Here is an 18,562-nt window from a genome sequence, read left to right as displayed (position 1 = left end):
GGACATATAAAAAAGAGGGAAAACACTGAGGCTGATGACTTAGCCTGAGAAAGGGCAACTCATGTCAGTTAATCTGACACGTTGTCTGGCCGTGAAAGGAATGGCCTTTCCATTGTGGGAATGTGTGGTGCAATGGGAGGGGAGATGTCTGCTTTGCCAGCTATGGCTTTTAGCATGAGATGGAAAGGTCACAAAGGACAAAACTGGAAGGGATAAAATCCAGCCCCCCAAAACTGACCAGCTCTGCAACTGGGCCTGACTTAAGGAAAGCAGATGGTGAGGAAGTTTGTGATCTTAATTATCATCCCTTATTAGCATTGTGGGAACACTCTCTCAGGGCCCCAAGATCAGATCCCCATTGTGCTAGGAGCTGTACTGGCATATAGTGATGCAGTCCCTACCCCCAAAGAAAGCACAAGACAGACAAATGGGGGAAGAAAGGAACCATTATGCTCATCTTACTGATCTGGGTGCTGCATGATCTGATTGTTTATGGATTGTCAGCTGGCTTGAAGACCCAGCACAACGGGAAGCATGAACTGATGATGCTTCCAGGTGTAGGGATCACGGAGGACTCCGGGGGGACTACTTGTAGGATTTGGTACGAAGTTTGGGTGAGGAACTGAACTTTCTCTCTCCCTTCCATCTAAAGCAGGATAGAAGGAAACACCCTGAAACAAGTTGAGCATCATAATTTGTAGGTTGAAATCCTGGCAATAGTGAAGGCTCCCATGAAGTGAGGATCTGGGAAACAAGGCCTCTCTAAGAACCTTAACAGCAGTACATGGTAAAGGAAAAGAGACCATGGATGCTACAGCCTTGTATGAATCCCAGGCACCAAAGCAACCCCTTTTGAGGAGGAGACTGCTCATTGCCTGTCCCTCCAGGATCCTGAAGTATGACCTACTAAATGACACTGCTGCTGGATGTTTTCCTTCCCTTGTCTCCCTTTAGAAGGAAATGTCTTGAAGGGCTGGAGCCAGCTTTGCGAGATCCATTGGGCCTAATGGGATGTGACGGCAGGTAAACGGATGCGTTCAGGTGGGGAAAGCCACATCAGATCTAGGTGCACTTGGCCTGCATCTCTCTGGCTGGCTGGCTTGCATTGCTCAAAGAAAGAAGGTGAAATAAAGCTTTGTCCAACCCCATCTGTATGGGGTATTCCCCACTGATGACCGAGCATATTCTATAGCCCCAGTCTCGGGATCCTGTTTGCTCCATGCACTGCAATGGGAGGCACAACTTCAGTTCTGCTGTATCAGCAATGTTCTTCCTCTCTGAAGTGGTGATGCGTGTGGAACTAGTTACACGTTTGGCTATGATCACACAGTTCTGCCAAGGCCCTGCTCTCCTCACCTGCAATACCTCCCCTATCAAACTAGTTGAGGGCCTAACTAAGGAACTCACATGATCCCCATCTCTGTAGCATCCCAGTCTTTGCATCTGTCCTCACAACACCCCTGTGAGGAAGGGCAGTGCTGTTACCTTTATTTTATGCAGGGGAACTGAGCCACAAAGACCAAGTGACTTGCATACACAAAGTCTAGGACAGAGCAGAGAATTGAAGACGGGCCTCCCAAGTTCTAGGCTAGCTGTTAGACCATCCTCCCCCTCACAAGTCTGATACCAATTTTTGTTGATGGACCATAATCCTGATCTGCAGCACCCCCTGATATCCCAGTCCTGCACCCAGTTATACTGACCTGCAGGTTTCCCTGCTTACCCTTGCACAATTCCAGTGCCCTGATCTATAGCACCCTTGCTATTCAACTCATTGGCCTTTGTAAGTAGTGCCACACTGTGTGTGTGTTCTGTGTGGGTGGTTTTTTTAATTTTTTTTTTTTAAAAAAAAAGCTTCACCCAAATGAGAGCTGCACTGTTACTGCCCAAACTCCTCATTTGCCATGGCATTACATTATTGAGCTTTTAAAATGGAAGTTCCTTATGTAGATGATGCAGGAAAAATAAGCTGCTCAAACTTTTCCATGAGCCCTATTTGCCACCGACTCACCACATGTGACCCAAAGTCATTACTGTTTGGCATCTGTTCTATACCGTGTGTGAAATGAATCACAGAAAACCAGAGCTGGAAAAGACTAGATGGTCTAGTAGGTCTCTCTTGGTCAGTGCAGGATTGTTCCCTGCAGTATATTTCCTAGTGCTCTGTCCAGTTCAGATCTAAATGATCCAAATCATGGGTCTTCCTCCATATCCCTTTAAGATGAAGGAGGCTTGACCCAGTTCTCAGAACAAATGATCACAAATCAGTTCCCTGAATGAGTAGGCCATGGAGACTTAACTGTCCTCTATTATGCCTCAAGGCCTGCACTATAGCGTGTGATAGCTAAAGTGTGCACACGCAGGAAGATTGCACTACCTCTCTGCTTGTGCTATACTTGTCCTGTGGATAAACAGAAAACTTGTGGGCCTGATTCTCATACACACTAAGGTCCCTTTAGAACGCTTTTGCAGTGACAATATATGCTGACCATATAACGGGTGTCAGAGCAGTATAAAGGGCCTCTATTGTAAATGAGAACTGGGTCCTTGATGTCTAAGGGTCATCAGTCCAGTTACTTTTACCATGGCTAAAATCCTAATCTTTTCTGCCCTGATCATGTAAATACTTAGGATTTAGCTAGCGTTTGTCCTTATTACTTGTCTTGGCCACTCCAACCAAGATCAGGGTCCCATTATGATCGGTATTGCACATATGCATAGTAAGAGACAGTCCCTGCCCTGAAGAACTCCAATCTAAATAGTCATGACTGTGAAGGGTTTCTCCATTGTACCGAAGGGAATGGGATGGGGGGGAAAGCAAGGCACTAAAAGATTGACCTGCCCAAAAAGTTGCACTGGGAGTTCATGGCAGAGTCAGGAATTGATCCCAGCTCTCCTGAGTCCAGTGTCTTAACCACAAGGACTTCCTCGCACCTAGAAACCAACTAATTACCTGTCTACAAGGGTCTCGTGCTACAATGCCATGCCAGTGTCTCCGTGATCTCAGCTCTCTGTAGCATGCTGTTTAAGATCTGTGGCTTTGCAGCATGCAGCCCCACTCCAGGCTTTATTGCTGTCACGCTCTGACTGTCATTTTATAAGCCCAGGGCCCTGCCTGTGCCACTCTTGTTCATTTCAAAAAACGCTTTGCAGAACAAATGAAGGTGAGAGGCAAGTGGAGCAGGAGCACTTCTGAGGTTGAATCTTTTGTTTTTTTTTTTTCCTCATTACTTTCACTGGCTTTAGTGATCTTTCTTCATGTTTCCTGAAAGCGACAAGGGCATTTATTACATGAGCACGAGGCCTTGGGAATCTCCTGGAGACGTATCATTCCTGCTATTATCTTCCTCACATGAGGAGCAGTTGTTCTTGTTAGCCTTGCTCACTCCTCCTTTTGCAGGGAGGAGAGAGGATGCTGGGGATTTTTCATTAATCACTTTTATACCAAGAGCTGAGGGTCCTGTCTGCATTCCAATCACTTCTGATCTCTGTTACCATTTTTCATAGCAGCACTTATGGAGGTTGTCTAACGTGCCTCGAATTGGCGGCATAAATGACCAGCCATTCAATGTCCAGAGTGAAGGTTTAAACTTCAGTGGGGAAAATCTGTTACAGCTGTCCCTTTTTCTCTCACTGTTTCTATTTTCTCAGAAAGGTGCTGTAGGTGGGGGCTGGGCAGTGGCTAGTTCAGGGTAACAAGAAGGTAGGCGTGAGTTCAGATTTCTGGTGGTTTTTTTTTTTTTTTTTTTAGGTGGCATGTGGGTGGTATGTTGTGAACTGAAGATCCAGCTTAAGAATCAAATGGAGGGGAAAATACTTTAGTAGCTTCACATAATGACTTCCAGCTGGGGGAGATCAGCACAGCACCTCTTTTGGCTTGCAGGATTGAATGGCTCCCTATGAAGCATGAGGCTCTGAGTGTGAATCTAGCACTTCAGGCCAGGATTAGTTTCTTACTAAGTGTTTGTACAGCACCTAGTACAATGACCCAATATCTTCATTGGTGCCTCTTGGTGCTACTGGCACAAATATATAATAGCTCTTTTCCACAAGGGCACACACGGAGTTGCAGGATCTAAGGTTCATAAAATATCAGGGTTGGAAGGGACATCAGGAGGTCATCTCGTCCAACCCCCTGCTCAAAGCAGGACCAATCCCCAAGTTTTGCCTCAGATCCCTAAATGGCCCCCTCAAGGATTGAACTCTCAACCCTGGGTTTAGCAGGCCAATGCAAACCCCTTCCTAGTCTCTCCTATCCTGAATACTAGTCTTCATCTCTCACCACTGTGTAATAAGCTGGTAAGGCAGCTTTATTTCATTTCCACTCTAGGAAGTGGTGCAGACGTCCCTCATCTTGGGGGGGCGGAGGGATAGCTCAGTGGTTTGAGCATTGGCCTGCTAAACCCAGGGTTGTGAGTTCAATCCTTGTAGGGGGCCATTTAGGGATCTGGGGCAAAAATTGGGGATAGCTCCTGCTTTGAGCAGGGGGTTGGACTAGACGACATCCTGAGGTCCCTTCCAACCCTGATAATCTATGATCCAAAGACCAGGATGAAAGGCGATGGGGCAAGTCACTTCCTCTGTCGGGGTCCCCTCTCAACCTTTGTCTTGTGTATTTAGCTTGTAAGCTTTTGGGAGGGTGGGATGTGGGTGTGTATGTACAATGGGGTCTGATAGTGATTGGAGCCTCTATACCGCTTTTAATCCAACAATAAAAGCTGAGGATCAGCTGCTGGGCCCAAAAATATTGCTAGCCACAGCCCAAGCTAGTTCTATGAGAACATCTCCCATTAAACAGGCACATCCAAGTCAGAGGGTCTAGGCATGCTGGGAATGTGAAGCTGTGACTGGCAAGAGGTGAGGCAGACTTTTGGAAAAGCTTCTCATTGCTGGCATGGTTAGGTGGAGCTAGATGTAAGGCAGAAAGAAAGCCCTTGTTCCCTCAGCGTGGAACAATCTGCAAACAGCTGCTGGGCCCTGTGGGGATCCAGAGGGGGAGAGCTGCTCTGTTTGGCTTTCAAGCTGGACCTACATCAAACTCGTTAATGTCAATAGACGGGAAATTGATTTGAGCTTTGTAACCCTAATGAATCCCTTGCTGGTTGCAGTAAATTTATTCTTTTTGATTTCCTTTTTTGTTTCATGGCTTTATTTTTTTTATTTAATTTAATGTTCCTCCTCTGGCAGCAGTTTCTTTTTATTTCTCTCCAGTTTAAAAATGTGGTTGATTCCAATTAAACACCCCCTTTGGGATTATTGAAAACGCAGACACAACCCCCCCCTCCATTTCCATGGTAACATGGCCTCCTTCATGGATTCTGAATGAAGAGCTGAAGTATTTTGAGGAACTCTTCCTCCCTGCTCCTCTTTTTCCCCAAACTATTTGTGCTACAGGGAGCAGCTGTTAGGATGTCAGTATCTCTTCTCCCACTTTTAGCCTTGGCTAAAACATCCGTACAGTATCTGGATTGCAAACTTTCTTGAGCACACCCCAAAGTGAAGCTAGCATCCCTGCCTCCTGTAAAAGAAGAAACTCCAAGAAGGGAATATAGTCTAGAGGTTAAAGTAGAGCAGGGAATAAGGCCAGATTTCCTGGCTTCTAGTTCCAGTTCCACTACTGGTCAACTGAACCTTTCTGTATCTGTTCTGTAAAACGAGGCTAATACTGACATGCCTCTTAGTATGTTTCATGTCCTAAGCCTCTCAGCTCATCCATAGCTTAGAATCAGAACTGAAGTGTTCAAACTGTGCAAAAAAAACAAACCAACTTCACTTATGAATGAATCACCTTTTAATTTCTTCTTCATTCTCAGAAGCTTATGTCAGATGCTCTGGGATGTTTAGCAGTTCAATAAAGTTTCCACAGTCTTTAAAATTAGAGGAAGTTCAAACTTGTATGTGGGTGTAAAAATGACTGGGTACTTGCCTCAGTGAATTCATATATGGGGATGTGGATCTGGGTAGTTATGCGAGTGGCTTATGCAAACATTTCTTTGTGTGCTTACTGTTCACATGTGGTGGTTATGGGGGTGGTCTGCAGTGTGCACATGTACAGGACATGTGTAAGCCTGTCTAAACCCAGAAGAAAGCAGTTAGGTGAGGAAATTGAAATACCTGCTGTGTCCTTGACATTTTCTCCCTTCCGCCTGTAGTTAAGAAGCTGGGTCTTGTGTGAAATGACAGCTTTGCAGCTGTTAATTATTGACCCTTCATTTTTATAAAGGCTATATTTTACCATCAAATGCTCCATCTCCAAGGGGGAAAAGGAAACTAGACCAGCCAAACAACTACCTAAATAGCAAGAGACGGCCTCCTACAAAGCACTTGTTTTTATCTGCTGTTCTGTTCCTCTCTGCCACTCAATGACCGCTCACCTCCTGACTGTGAGTAGCAGAGCTTCTGGCTGAGGCTTCCATGCCCATCAACAGACTAGATTTAAGGGGTGAAAAATCTCAATGCAGAAACACTGTTTGCAGGTGGCCTACAGTATCCTAGTGTGGCTTTTGAGTGTCACGCAGAAGCCAGAGGATGCTCTCTTGCAAGCCATTTCTTGGGAGCAAGCAGCTGTGCAGTGTGTGTGTGTGTATATAATTTTTTTTTTTTAGAAGGCCAGTGTCCCCTTTGTTTATGCATGTACTGGAATCTTCCCCTTATCTCGTTAAGTGGGGGGTCTGCTTGTCATGCAAGGATCCACCATTTTTTGTCTGTCCAAGGCAGTACTAAGGTCCACTGACTTTGTTAGCTTTCTTTGGGACGGTCTTTCTCCTGCCATGCAATCAGGTCCCCCACATTCATCCCTGCATGCATCCAAACACCCCAAAGTTGTGCTTTTTGGGTTTTTGTTGTCTATGCTGCACTCTGATTTCCATCCTAATACTTCCATGCTTTTGCACAATGCATCATCGCAGGGTGCGCCATTGTAACACCGACAGACCCCAGTCATCGGGATCGAACTGGGGACCTCTGGAGCTTAGTACGTAAGCCTCTACAGCATGAGCTAAAAGCCCACTGCCTGTTAGCTAAGGCTGTAGAGCAGACTCATTCTCTCTAAGTGGTCTCGGTGCCACTAGATGGGACAGAGCACCCCACCCAGGAGGTGTGTGGGTTACACTCTACAGTGGGGTTTTCTGCTCAGTGGCAAATGCTTGTGATTCGCTGTCCCTGAGAGGAGGATGTTCCACACTCTTTCAGTTCTCTCCACTCTGGACAGTGTATCCCATTCAAGCTCCTCCTGTGACCATGATACATGTATTGCAATACAATACTTATATGCTTCTCGAGCTGATAGTCCAACTGAACTTTCACTGAAGCCTCAAAAAATTGGCTAGCTCCCCCTACCCCATTCCCTATTTTTAGGTGGTTGTTGTTGGTGGTTTTCCCCTCCCAACTATGTTCCAAACAGAACTACAGCAAAGAGGCCACTCCTGTGCTGTTTCCAGCCTGAGTTTGCAGATCCAAATGGTGCAGTCTGCCATATGGGTGCTCATCTGAACTCGGAGCATGTCTGCACTGGATTTGGGGGTGTAACTGCAGCTTGTGTAGATGTGCCAGATCTAGCTAGCATGAGTACCAATAGCAGCAAAGGTACGATGGTTTCGGGGCAGGCTAATTGCTCAAATAAGGTCCCAAGCTGAAGGTTTGTGTGTGTGGTGGGGGGGAGGGCTGGTCCTACTTGGTGTCCATCTTAAAGCGTCAGCTGTTGAATGCATAAGAATCTCAGCTTTCACTTTATAAAATAAGCTTCTAGCCCTCATGGTTGCAGAGAAACATTTGTATCACCTTTTTAAGCTTATCCTAAATGCCCAAACCAGAAGGCCAATTAAAAAGAACCAAAACTTTTTTAAGGGGGAAAACCCTTATATTTAAGCCAAGCTCATGATTGAGTGGCCTGACTCAAATTTTCCAATGATTGGAGTTGGTAATACTGGGCTTGCCAAAGTACTTTGACTCTGACCCTTTGCACATCTGCATGATGCTAAATACTCGGGTAACTTGGCAAAGGCAGGAGCTGCATGCTGCTTTCCCTGTCTCATTCCGTTTCTGGGCTGTCATTTCAGCAACATCTTTAACAAATGAAAATCCTTCCTGGAGTCAATAGTAATTATAGGAATTTATCACAATTGCCAATCAAGGTGTTCTGGAGAGACTCATCTTTCTTGTTTTAAATTAGCTTTCACCATGTGCAAACCACAGGTTTATCTTTAGGAAATCAATAGCAGGGAAATTACAGCTTTCATGGAGTGACATAACCCCCCAGCCATCTTGTTATGCATAATTCCTCTGGCAGCCTCAGATGAGAATTTTCAGGGAGGGAGGGGGTTCTATTTCAGCACAGTAGGAATAGAAGAGTCCAGGTTGCATGGAGGGTGAAGAGAACACCAAACAAGATCAATATATATTTAGCAGGCTAAGAAAATAAGATTCCAGAGGGAGGAAGGGTGGCCATCACTGGACTGGGACTCAAGATCTGAGTTTGCTTCCTAGCTTTGCCACAGACTGACCTTGGACCTTGAGTCACTTGAGCGCTCTGAATTGTTGCTGAAATATTCAAGGCTTTTGATCTGGGTGTGTTGTAAGCAAGATGAGCGCCATCTGCAAAACTCTGCCCCCAGTTATATTGGGGCTGATGCCAGTGAAGACAATGGGGGTTGGCAGGTGTAACTCTGTGTACATGCATATTTAAAACCTTTTCCCCCTCTATAGCAGTGGCTCCCAAACTTGTTCCACTGCTTGTGTGGGGAAAGCCCCTGGCGGGCCAGGCAGGTTTGTTTACCTCCTGCGTCCGCAGGTTTGGCCGATCGCGGCTCCCAATGGCCGTAGTTCGCTGCTCCGGGCCAATGGGAGCTGCTGGAAACAGCAGCCGGTACGTCCCTCAGCCCGCACTGCTTCCAGCAGCTCCCATTGGCCTGGAGCAGCGAACCGCGGCCACTGGGAACCATGATCGGCCAAACCTGTGGACACAGCAAGTAAACAAACCGGCCCAGCCCACCATGGGTTTTCCCTGAACAAGCGAGGGAACAAGTTTGGGAACCACTGCTCTATAGGATTAATGTAGATTTTTTTTTTTTTTTTTTTTTTGAATGAGTTTCTTCTCCACTAAAAATAGATGCTGTAGGCCAGATCCTGGTGGTATAAATCAGTATAGCTCCACTTTACATCAGCCAGGATCTGGCCCTGTGTAGATAGGACATGCAAGCCAACAGGCAAGTATTTCCCTTCCTCTGGTGCATTTCTCTTCCTTTGCAGTTATACTGAGACTCATTCACTCACTCCTGTTTTATAGGTCTTGGCCTGGTATGTCAGTCAGGGACTTGAACAAATATAGGAACCTCAGGCTGATGAACTAGAAAAATTAAATTAGATCATAAAAATCATCCAGCAATTCCTGGCTTCTTCCCTTGACCCAGCTTCAAGTTTGAAAACAATAAAACAGTTTATTGCTCACATTTGAGAAGGCATTTCAGCCCAGGAGTCAATGGAAAGAAAGCTGTTTGCTTAAGTATAATTGAGTGCAGACCAGGAAGGGCCATTGGTGATGCAAAGCCCCACCCCTCTTTCCTCTAGCTCCGCAAACAATGCGCCTGATGCCCTCATTTGCAGCTGGATCCAATGCCCTCTAAAATCAATGGGAGTCCTTTCACTGCCTAAGTCTTTCTTTTGGATAAGACTCTCAATTAAGCCCCCCCCCCCCCCCGACATAAGTTTCACTGACAAAAGTGCTGGTGTGGACAGCACTATGCCAGCAGGAGAGCACTCTTGCTCTCTCTCTCCAACCAGCATAGAGCAGCTAGACCAGACACTTGTTTTACAGCAGAGCAGTGGTACAGCTGTGCCACTGTAAAGTCTGTAATGTAGACCTAGCCTTAATTATTGTCTACACTAGGAAAAGTGGTTTAAAGTTAGCTAATGCATTGTAACTAACCTCTACCTTTCCCTATGCAAATGCAAGTTAACACCATTCTACCCCAGTCTAGCTGGTGGATGATCGGCCAGCTAAAAGGTGTCTAACCTGCATCCGCACTAGACCAAGTCAAGTCTAGCTACGCTGACCACTTGTCTAGTGTAGACAAAACCTGAGTGTCAGCACCAACACGTCCACCACCCCTAGCGTCCCCCACATTGCTGTTCTTCCCCCCCACACACACCTTATTGCTGCTACCGCCACTTCCTAGTGTGACCAGACAGCAAATGTAAAAAATCGGGACGGGGGTGGGGGGTAATGGGCACCTATATAAGAAAAAGCCCCAAATATCAGGACTGTCCCTATAAAATCAGGACCTCTGGTCACCCTACCACTTCCTCTTGGCACTAACCCCACTGTCTTTTAGTGATTCCTGACTCCCAGCATGGAGGGGAGTGATGAACTATTTAACAGGGCTCATTTCACTGGCTGATGTCCCTGTGTCTTGAGTTTTCTGGGTGCACTTTATCCATCTACAGCGCTTCTCTTTAAATGGCAGCTCTGAGGGGAGCCTGTGCTGCTGTCTATTGTGTTAACAAATTAAATCACTTAACACGTAATTTACCTTTCCCCTACACAACACTGAGCCTTTCATTGTGGGGATAGAGGGGGTGGGATCAGGGCTTTGTAAACACTGAACTGATGTGCAAAAATAAAGTGCCACAGATAGGGGTTACCTAGGAACAGAAGCGGAGGTAATGGATCCAAGAAGACATAAGGTGAAAAAGAGAACCATTTATGGAATAATTGCTCTTACCCACTGCTTGCCTGTTTCAGGGGATGAGCCATATCCGCTCTCAGAAACTGTCACGACTGATGGATTGATTTAAAATCGCAGCAGAGAACCACAGAAGAATGTGAAGAGAGGTGAGTAATTACTGCTGTGGGCGGCTGCACACTGTGGAAGCAGGGACTCTTAGGTGGGAGGGGCTCAGCATGGCTGCTAACAGAGCAGCTACGGATGAGGCTTCTGCTTTGCGGACCTGGAAGGGCTGCTATAGACCAGCGTCGTGGATCAGATCTTCCCTGTGACTAACATGCAGGGAAGGCCTGATCTTCCTCTTGCTTATGCTGGGGCAAATCGGGAGTAATTCCTTTGAGCCAATAGTTACACCTGCATCAAGCTGGTATGTGTCCTTTCACAGGGAAAGGGAGGCCCTGTGGTTAAAGGCTGAGACTCTAAAGATCTTGATGAGCCTCCTGGCTCGGCCAAAGACTGACCTTGGGCAACTGTTTCAGATCTGTAGAAGAGCGATCAAAAAAGTTGTCTGGTGCATTTTATCTAGCTGTTCAGATTCTAAGCTTTTCTGTGTCCGACGGCTTGGTTGTGTGTCTGTTTAGCACCCAACAGATGGGGGGAGGCCCTGAGGTTGGTTGCGGACTTGAGATGCTACCACAACAGCCTTTCACCATAAGAATAACTCTCAATGCTGACTTCCTCTTTTACCCCAAAACAAAAACCCTACCCCAAGCAGCGTTTTTGACCCCACAAGGGAGAATCACCAGAGAGTTCATGAAATCCACTAGCTATTGATATTTTTATGTGGCAGGCAGTCTGACATCCTAGTGATGGGCAGCAGCCTGAAACCTTAACACAGTGCAAATTATAGAGGCTGTTTTTATACTCGGGGTCTGCCTCTGGCCATGGTTAACATGCTGAACAGTCTTTCAGGGCTGGGCTGACAGTTCAGGCCACTGCTGATGCAGGGTTCTGTGCCAGCCTCTTGCCTGCTCTGGGCCTGAGTTTTCTCCACCTGAATAAAACTCACTCCCTTTTGTAGCAGGCCAACGTATCCTTGAATGGCAGGGGCCAGGGCCAGCAAGGACCAGGTGTCACAGGGTTTTGGAGTGGTCACTTCTAATACAATGACGATCCAGCCAGAGAGGCCTGCAGCATCCAGATTGCAGGTGCCTGTCCCAGCATCTCTCCTGTGACAGCAAGCAAAGGTCTAATGGAGTCTGGACACTTAATGAGGTGTGGAAAAGCTATTGTCTTCCCCGTGAAACTTCCTTTTCTATTGGCTTGGCTGGTAGTTTCTGGCCTAAGGTCTCTGGTTGATGGCACAGGGACATGTGTCCCAAGCTGGTGCCCTATTGAGGACCACTTTATTCCACCACTGTGTGACCTTAACCCAGGTGTTCTCTCCCACCATTCATCAGCCTTGTAACCTTTCTAGGGTAGGGGCTGTCTGTGGCTGTACAGCACCAAGTACAATGGGCCCCAGTCTCAGTTGGGACCTCCAGATACAGTTATACATCAACATATTTATGTAAATATAAAGCATCCCAAGGCCAAGAGTACAGAATCATCGACTCCATTGGGTGACCTAGCTTTCAGCTAATGAACTGTAAAGCAAACAAAAGCACTGAGGCATCTGAGTGTGAACAGAGCTCCAGCCCCTGCCTGGTGGGAGACCATCAGAGGTCAGTGGCCCTCCAGACTATCTACAACATTTTGTTGAGCTCATTTTGGTTCTCAAACTCCCCCCACCCCACCCACAGAGCCCACACTTTGGCTGCAACCCTCAGGCTGCTATCTTCTCCTAATTAAAGTCAGCAGAGCTGTAACATTCCTTAAGGAAACAATTTCCAGTCCAGTGGCATGAGGGTGGGCACAGATGGATAACATATCACAGGAGAACAAAGGGGCAGTCCAAGGGATGTGAAATTAAAAAGTCAGAATAGGAAAGGCCATCATTTAAATTCACCAGATTCAATTTCATGAGCTGCTGCTAAATATGCCAAGAGGGGTTGAGAGAGAAATGGATAAAACTTAGTCTTTGTCAGCACTCTTGCATCTCTAAATCTCTAGGACTCTTCCATTGCTTAAGTGTTTACAGGGCTCTCAGACAAAAGCCTTTCTTGCATAAGAAATATCTCTTCCCCTCCCCCCGCCCCCTGCATAGGTGCTCCAGGGCTAGAGCACCAAAGGGGGAATGGTGGATGCTGAGCACCCACCGGCAGGCCCTTCTAATCAGTGCCTCCCTCTTTCTCCCTGTGCCTCCTGCCCACAACAATCACTGTTTTGCAGTGTGCAGGAGGTGTGGGGGGGAGCAAGGACATGGTACACTTTGGGGAGGGGGCAGAATGGGGTGGCAAAGAGGTGGGGGGGACTTGGTGGAGCAGGGTTGAAGTGGGGCAGACTCAAGGATCAAGCACCCCCCCAACCCGCCCTAGCACATTGGGAAGTCAGCACCTGTGCCCTCCTGATGTTTTCTTCCTCTGGAGGAGATTCTTTAATGTTTTTAATTAAGTAAATACTAAGAAGGATGAATTCAAACTGGAATAGGTACAGAGAAGGGCTACAAGGATGAGCCGCGGAATGGAAAACCTGTCTTATGAAAGGTTTCAGAGTAGCAGCCGTGTTAGTCTGTATTCGCAAAAAGAAAAGGAGGACTTGTGGCACCTTAGAGACTAACTAATTTATTTGAGCTGTAGCTCACGAAAGCTTATGCTCAAATAAATTGGTTAGTCTCTAAGGTGCCACAAGTACTCCTTTTCTGTCTTATGAAAGGAGACTCAGAGCTTGACTTGTTTAGCCTAACTAAAAGAAGGTTGCGGGGAGATATGATTGCTCTCTATAAATATATCAGCGGGATAAATACCAGGGAGGGAGAAATTATTTAAACTCCATACCAATGTGGACACAAGAACAAATGGATATAAACTGGCCATCAGGAAGTTTAGACTTGAAATTAGACACAGGTTTCTAACCATAGAGGAGTGAAGTTCTGGAACAGCCTTCCAAGGGGAGCAGTGGGGGCAAAAGACATATCTGGCTTCAAGACTAAACTTGATAAGTTTATGGAGGGGATGATATGATGGGATAGCCTAATTTTGGCAACTAATTGATCTCCAAATATTAGCGGTAGATATGCCCAATGGCCTGTGATGGGATGTTAGATGGGGTGGGATCGGAGTTACTACAGAGAATTCTTTCCTGGGTGTCTGGCTGGTGAGTCTTGTCCACATGCTCAGGGTTTAGCTGATCGCCATATTTGGGGTTGGGAAGGAATTTTTCCTCCAGGGCAGATTGGCAGGGGCCCTGGGAGTTTTTTGCCTTTCTCTGCAGTGTGGGGCACTGGTAACTTGCTGGAGGATTCTCTGCACCTTGAAGTCTTTAAACCATGATTTGAGGACTTCAATATCTCAGACATAGGTTAGGGGTTTGTTACAGGAGTGGGTGGGGGAGATTCTGTGGCCTGCAGGTCATCAGACTAGACTATCATAATGGTCCCTTCTGACCTTAAAGTCTATGATTCTGTTCAATTACATTTTCCTTCCCCCTACTGTCCCTTTGAAAACAGAAAGCTAAGGATGGACAGCACTCTCCCCAGCACACTACATATGAGAGGCTGGACTCTAGCAACTAGAACAAAGGCCTCTCCTGCAGTTTCCCCATCTGTCAAATGAGGCTCTTGGTACTGACTTACTTTGTAAAGTGCATTGAGATGTACTGATAAAAAGCACTACATGAGGACTAGATATTTATCAATATCCTTCGTGGCAGAGAAGAATAGAAGAATACAAAAAGAGGATTCTCAGTGAGGCTACTGGACATCGATATACCCTGTAGTTCTCTCTAGGTCTCCACCTGTACAGAGGAGAGATGCTATGGAGACTAGATGTAAATGACTGATCTGGCCTTATGCCATCTGTTGCCAGTGCTCAGCATCCATGTGGCTGGAAGGATGGTGGCCCAGGATTTAAACTTGGGATTTTTTGACATGAGAACTTGAAGCATTTCACCAGTCCATTTTCAATGGGTGGGTTTACAGCTTCCTGACATATCAGATGGCTTACAAAATGCTGGTTGCACTGTACGCAGTGAGTCTCTTATGATCAGGAACCTAGGGAAGGATGTACAGCTTGGTGCAGGGCTTATTACTTTACAAGCAGGGCCTCTGGATTTTGCATGACAGGCCTCCATCCAGGACTAGGCAAAATAGTCTGGTATGGGAAGTACTGTAGATACAATACCAGAACGAGCAGTGGAGGTGATGGAGAACATAAAGTTGCCTGTCCCTGTATCAAATGCTGCCAAGAGAAACACAGGAACAACCCTACCGGATGAAATCCATCTGCCCTCTAGTCCAACATAGCCTGTTTAGATCAGTGGCCTATATCAGATGCTTCAGAGCAAGGTGTGAGAATGTCCATAATGGAATAACCTGTTGGGGAAGTTCTTCCTGACCCCTGTCAGTTATAGGTCTTTATGTCCTGAAGCATGAGGAGTTATAGCCCTTGTACATATGTAAAATTTTGCCACCTTATGGTTTAACCCTTTTCCCAGATCACTTACCCTATTTTTTCCAGATTAAAAAATAAGTTCTATAAAATGAGATAATATATGCACATTTGTATCCTATTTAATGTAACTTTTTATAGCACATTCTTTATTTAATCTGGAAAAATGTGGTAAATGATCTGGGAAAAGAGAAACAGTGAGGTGGCAAAATTTGCAGATGATACAAAACTACTCAAGATAGTTAAATCCGAAGCAGACTGCGAAGAGATACAAAGGAATCTCTTAAAACTGGGTGACTGGGCAACAAAATGGCAGATGAAATTTAATGTTGACAAATGCAAAGTAATGCACATTGGAAAACATACTCCTAACTATACATATTAAAATGATGGTCTAAATTAGCTGTTATGCCAAGATCTTTCTTGAGTGGATGTTTTCAGAGAACTATCCACATTGTGCATGTCCAAAAAGCTAACAATGTTGGGAATCCTTATGAAAGGGATAGATAATAAGACAGAAAATATCATATTGTCTTTATGTAAATCCATGGTACACCGACATCTTGAATACTGCATGCAGATGTGGTTGCCCTAATCTCAAGAAATATATTGGAATTGGAAAAGGTTCAGAAAAGGAAAACAAAAGCGATTAGGGGTATGGAACAGCTTCCATAGGAGGAGAGATTAAGGCTGGGACTTTTCAGCTTGGAGAAGAGACAACTAAGGGGGGGAATATGATAGAGCTCTCTAAAATCATGACTAGTGTGGAGAAAGTAAATAAGGAGGTGTTAGTTACTCCTTCTCATAACACAAGAACTGGGGGTCACCAAATGAAATTAATAGGCAGCAGGCTTAAAACAAACAAAAGGAAGTATTTCTTCACACAGCCAACGTGTGGAACTCTTTGCCAGAGGATGTTGTGAAGGCCAAGACCATAACAGGGTTCAAAAAAGAACTAGATAAATTCATGGAGGATAGGTCCATCCATAGCCATTAGCCAGGATGGGCACGGATGGTGTCCCTAGCCTCTGTTTGCCAGAAGCTAGGAATAGGCAACAGGGGATGGATCACTTGATGATTACCTGCTCTGTTCATTCCCTCTGGGGTACTTGACATTGGCCACTGTCAGAAGACAGGATACGGGGCTAGACGGACGTTTGGTCTGACCTAGTCTGGCCATTATGTTCTTAAAACCATCTGTTTAAGCTTTTGACTCCAAAGAGCTCTTGTGGCTGTGAATTCTACAGGTTAGTTGTGCATTGTGTATTTCCTTTCATCAGTCTTGAATGAATTTACTATTTACATCCTTCCTCACTCTTTCTCCTCCTCCCCTCCCGCCGTGTGACTTGGTGTACTGAGTCCCTTGACTCTGGAAATGGTAATGATCTATAGAGCTTTCTGCTCCTAAAGTTAGGCAACTACATCCTTCTGAAAATTGGGTTGCTTTTACTGAGGTGTCTGCAGAAGTACGGAGCATGCACCGCTCCCGCTGGCCACTTTCATTGGTGTGCCTACAGCTGGGTAGAGGTGTTTCAGTTTAAGCTTTGAATTTGAAAGATGTCGCCTACGGGCCAGATTTTCAATGGTGCTTTAGACACTGAAAGATGCAGCTAGGCACTTAATAAGATTTTTCAGACATCCTAACCAAATGAGATGTCTAACTCCCATTGAAGTAGATTCTTTTGTAATCTTACTATATACCTAAATATCTTTATCAATCTGGTGTGAAGTGACTTGCCCAAGCCCAGGCACTGCCTTAGTGGTAGAATTGGGAATAGAACCCATGACTGTCTAGTCCCTTTTAATTACAAGAAAATCTCAACTTCCAGGGGTGGGGGGAAGATTTATTTTTTCCCCAGTAAAACAAGCTCTGCTGACGGGCCACGTATGTGACAAATACAGCTGCAGTCAGATGGCTATCCAGGGACTGTGCACAGGGTTATTAAAAGTTACTTTGAAAAAGTCGTCAGCTGCCTATTGCTGATCACTGAGTCTGAAAAGTCAGTGGTTACATATCACTACCTGCTGTCTTCCACAAGATTGCTGATTACTCTGAGATGACCGTGATGTGTCCATATTGGATACCATGACAACCATTTCTCCTGTGGGAGGGAGTGGCATTGCTGTTCTGCTGCCTGAAAAGTCCTCTGTTTGCTTTTGTGGGATGCACTTTAAAAAAATCAAAACTGATGATGTCACTGTACTATAAAGCAGTCAGTCACCTGTTAGAAAAGTAGTATCAGAAAATCCTAGTACAAGCTTTGTAAAAATAGCTCAAAGAGCAACAACTCGGGGCGGGGGACATAAAGTAGAGAAAAGAACACAACAGGCTTATACAGGAAGTTAGACACCATGGTCAAACTCCTGGCCTCATTGGAGTTAATGGGAATTTTGCCGGTAGGGCCAGGATTTCATCCTAAATCTACAGCATAAATGAACTAGCAGACCACCACAAAACAAAAATCTAAAGAGGCAGTTGAACTTGACCAAGAAACCTATGATAAACAACACCCCTATACTTGCCAACAGCTTCAGGAATTCTTTAATGATGCCAGACAGGATGATTGGTTTTTCTGGGTTGTCCAGAAGCCATGGAGGCCAGAATCTCAGCCATGCTCAGCTTTCACTGCGTGCTTCCATGGGATTCTGTGGCTTCAAGCAAGTTCTACACTGATCTAGGCCTAGATTAAAGCTACCTTGGGCCTGCTCTAATCTGTGTCAACACACTTTACTCTCCAAGAAGTCATCTACCAAGCAAGGATTTATGGCATGCACAGAAATACATGCCTCCCGCAGCGGAGTGCAGTGGGGAGGGGGTGGAGAAGCCGGCTTGGTCATCTCTACCGCCACTGACGTCTGCCCCATAGTGGGCTAATCTAGCATCTTTCAACCCCCTTTGCTTCATAGGAATCGTGCAGAGGGGCTTGGCTGGATTCTCTGTTACAAGCTAGCATCACAACATCATTGTAGGGCCTTGAGCCCTGTAGGGGACAGGAAGGTAAAATGCAATTTAAGTCAACATGGCCAGATTCTGCAGCAATTCTGTGTTTGCTGTAGGTCTGTCATCCAACTGTTGAGCAGTCCCAGTGCTGCGTAGTATGGGAAATACGTGAAGATCACAGCCAAGATGATAACTGTATAGAGGGACTAGCTCGCCTTGGTGGCATCTGACTCCATGCTTAAAGTGCTTTGGGATACCTTGGGTCTTATTCCCATCTACATTACATCAGTGTAATGTTACTGTGCTTTCAGTGCCGTTATGCCAGTCTCAGACTGATACAAGGGAAATACAGGCCCTTTGAGTTTGAAGGTGCCATGGAAAAAATTTCAGTTTTCTTCAGCCCCATTGCCCAA

At 45.7% G+C, this 18,562-nt stretch overlaps 1 long non-coding RNA gene across 2 annotated transcripts in view; it reads left to right on the top strand.

The window, feature by feature from the left end:
* The window catches only part of LOC122463888, a 74,523-nt gene that overhangs the window by 6,011 nt on the left and 49,950 nt on the right, over positions 1-18,562 (top strand). Inside the window, exons 2-3 of one of the 2 annotated variants that reach the window (XR_006287610.1) lie at positions 10,739-10,828; positions 11,743-12,067. This is a non-coding gene — a long non-coding RNA (uncharacterized LOC122463888). Of the gene's footprint in view, positions 1-10,738; positions 10,829-11,742; positions 12,068-18,562 lie in introns of those variants that run through there. The other variant, XR_006287611.1, reaches the window with a different exon arrangement.

The sequence above is a fragment of the Chelonia mydas genome, chromosome 26, assembly GCF_015237465.2.
Source record: "Chelonia mydas isolate rCheMyd1 chromosome 26, rCheMyd1.pri.v2, whole genome shotgun sequence".
In the NCBI taxonomy this organism is placed as follows: Eukaryota; Metazoa; Chordata; order Testudines; family Cheloniidae; genus Chelonia; species Chelonia mydas.
The sequence above is the reverse complement of the archived record's forward strand: the minus strand, read 5'-3'. Positions and strand labels throughout refer to the sequence as shown.